Here is a 3,664-nt window from a genome sequence, read left to right on the forward strand (position 1 = left end):
CTTCCTGTACAACAGTCATGTGAAATACATGGCCCGTGGGCAAAATCCGGCCCACCATTTGGTTATATTCGGCCCCCGGAGTCGCCCTGGAAACGACGAAGGACTGGCCCACGGTGCCTCCGTCTGGCCCAGGCTGACCGGGCACTGATCTACAGGAAAAAACAAATGAATCCGTGCATTGAGCTTTATTTGCAACAGTCAATGTATTCTTCATCCAAGGATCTAGACATGGGAGGAAGTGTATTAATGCATGGAAAGTGAAAATATCTCTGGTTTCAACTGGAATATTATCTCTGTTAATTTTCTTTGTATTTTTCCTTTTATGGTAATCTGAAGGTCAAAGTCAGTTTCACCATCAGAAAAAAGAGAGTTGCAATTTTAACTTTTTCCACAAGGTGTCCTCAGTACAATGTAAAATCTTCTCCCAGAGACCAGGAATCTCATAAACAAGATCAAGAAACACAGAAAAAAGGAGAATTCAAGTCCAATAGCAGATTCAATATTAAAAAAATTTTCAAGACCCCAAAATGGATTAAAAAAAATAAAAATAGAAGAAAAAAAAATCACTTTAAATTAATTCAGTCCATTTAAGCTTTTTTTTTTCCCACACTCACAAACGCCGCTTTCTTAGAGCAGGGAAATAATTTCAAAAGTGCTTTTTACAGGCACAAAAGAAAAAGGAAAACCAAGAGAGGGAGAAAAAAAAAGTCTCACCCGGCTCAGCCATGGTGGTTCCTGTGCTTAGATGTTCTTCTGACTTCTGGTTACAGCGGCAAGGTGAACGGCCATTTTACTGGCCGGTCTTTCCACCGTCGGCCCAAAGGAGCAATCTCGGGCCGTGGAAGAAGCTGCCTGTCAACGCTGCAAATACTGTATATTCTTGCTTTGACAATGTGCAGAACTGTCTGGTATATATATAGTTAAACCAGCAACTAGGAAAGAGGGAGGAGCATAAGGATAGCCCGGGAGAAAGAAACCGGAAGTAAATCACATCTTTCAAGTTGATTGGAAGATGTGAACCATGACCCTACAATAAGGGAGTGGACAATNATATTAATCGTCATGAAAGGATCCATACTGGGGAGAGACCCTATAAATGCATGGAATGTGGAAAGACATTTACCCAGAAAGGACATCTTAATGATCACGAAAGGATCCACACTGGGGAGAGACCATATAAATGCATGGAATGTGGAAAGACCTTTATCACGAAAGGAGATATTAATCGTCATGAAAGGATCCATACTGGAGCAACAGAAACTTATGAATGAAGAGATTACTACAGATGAAATTTTAAAAGCAATTAAACAATTGAAAGCTGGCAAAGCCCCTGGAACAGATGGTTTAACAGCAATTTATTACAAGTCATTGTCAGCTGTAATGTTACAACCTTTAAAAACTTTATTCAATAGAATTATGTTGGGAGAACAAATACCACAGTCTTGGACAAGAGCTTTTATATCTTTGATACCGAAGGATGATAAAGAAATTTTGGAACTTAAAGACTATAGACCTATCTCTTTGTTGAATGTGGATTATAAAATTTTTGCAAAAATCTTGGCTAATAGACTGATGCAGATACTGCAACATTATATACATGATGACCAAACTGGCTTCATATCTGGAAGGTACATGAAGAACAATATTAGGCAAATTGTAAATCTACTGGAATATTTGGATAAAAATAATCAAATATCTTCGGCTTTTATTTTTCTTGATGCGGAGAAGGCCTTTGATAAATTGGAATGGCAGTTTTTAAACAAAATGTTGGACTATATGAACTTTGGAGATCAATTTAAAACAGCTATAAAGGCGATATATCAAAAACAGAGTGCTCAAATAATTATTAATGGAGACTTGACAGAACCTATAGATATACAAAAAGGTACTAGACAAGGTTGCCCACTTTCTCCTTTATTATTTGTATTGTCATTGGAAATTTTACTGTCTAGAATTAGAGAATCTACAATGATTAAAGGCTTAAGGATTTCTGCTAAAGAATACAAACTTAAAGCTTTTGCGGATGACCTAGTTTTTACATTGTCTCAACCAATTGAGTCACTGGAATCTTTGTTGCAAGTGCTGCATCAATATGGCAAGGTGGCTGGATTTAGAATCAATGTTAACAAGACTAAAATTCTTACAAAGAATATGATGGCCAAAGATAAAAATCAACTTACGCAAATATCAGGATTTGAAGTGGTTAATAAAGTCAAGTACTTGGGAATTTTTTTGTCCTCCTCTAACATGAAACTTTACCAGAATAACTATGAAAAATTGTGGAAATCAGTACAAAAAGACTTATTAATGTGGAAAAAACTTCAGTTTTCTTTGCTGGGTCGTATTGCGGCCATTAAAATGAACATTTTACCTAAGTTTCTTTTTTTATTTCAGATGTTACCTATTCTAAAAAATGAACTTAATCTGAAAGAATGGCAGAGAGATTTGAATCGTTTCATTTGGGAAGGCAAGAAAGCGAGAGTTAAATTTAAGATTATTCAAGATGTTAGAGAACGTGGAGGACTTAAAGCTCCAAATCTGACACTTTATTATGATTCTTGTGCATTAACATGGACGACGGATTGGATTAACTNAGAGAGCGGTTGGAGGACTACCCGTACCGAATCCGACCGAGCACAGGTAAGGATGCATGTTAGATCCTACCTAGTGGCGATGAGGGTGGCGAGATCTAATTACTACTCCACCCTCATTGCGTCATCAGATAATCGCCCGGCCACCCTCTTCAGGGTGACTCGCTCTCTCCTTCAGCTGAGGGGGGGGGAGGATCCCCTGCGGGGGAGGGCTGAGGATTTTGCCCAATATCTGCATGACAAATTTGCTCGGATCCGAGAAGGGCTGGACTCTGACTGGGTGGCCCCGGGGGAGGAGACGGAAGCAGGTCTTGAGACTGTTATATGGGAGGAGTTTGACTCTGTGGCTCCCGAGGACGTGGACAGGATTCTGGGAGGGCTGAATGCAACCACATGTTTATTGGATCCGTGCCCCTCCTGGCTGGTATTGGCTGCCCGGGAGGGTACACGAGCCTTGGTCCAGGGAATTATCAACGCCTCTCTACGGGAGGGTGTCTTCCCCGTAACCTTGAAGGAAGCGGTGGTGAGGCCCCCTCTTAAGAAGCCTTCCCTGGACCCGGATGTACTGGCAAATTATCGCCCGGTCTCCAACCTTCGCTTCGTGGCGAAGGTTGTTGAGAGTGTGGTTGCGCGGCAATTTCCCCAGCACCTGGATGAATCGGTGTATCTAGACCCGTCTCAGTCGGGCTTCAGGCCTGGGTACAGCACGGAAATGGCATTGGTCACACTGGTTAATGATCTCTGGAGGGCCCGGGACAGGGGTTATTCCTCTGTCCTAGTGCTTCTGGACCTCTCAGCGGCTTTTGATACCGTTGACCACGGTATCATGCTGCGGCGCCTGGTGGAGTTGGGAGTGGGAGGTACCGTGATGCGATGGTTCTCCTCCTTCCTTACCGAGCGCACGCAGTCTGTATTGGCAGGGGGACAGAGGTCGACCCTAAGGCCCCTAACTTGCGGGGTGCCACAGGGGTCGGTCCTCTCTCCCCTGTTGTTCAATATTTATGTAAAGCCGCTGGGGGAGATCATTCGTGGCTTTGGGGTGGACTTCCATCAGTACGCTGATGATACTCAGC

The 3,664-nt window shown here is 42.5% G+C and overlaps 1 pseudogene; it reads left to right on the forward strand.

Annotated features, from left to right (window-relative positions):
- LOC107300224 overlaps positions 1 to 3,664 on the forward strand; it is a 37,562-nt pseudogene that overhangs the window by 22,426 nt on the left and 11,472 nt on the right.

This window comes from Protobothrops mucrosquamatus, unplaced genomic scaffold (assembly GCF_001527695.2).
Source record: "Protobothrops mucrosquamatus isolate PMUCROS unplaced genomic scaffold, P.Mucros_1.0 scaffold6404, whole genome shotgun sequence".
NCBI classification, from domain to species: Eukaryota; Metazoa; Chordata; class Lepidosauria; order Squamata; family Viperidae; genus Protobothrops; species Protobothrops mucrosquamatus.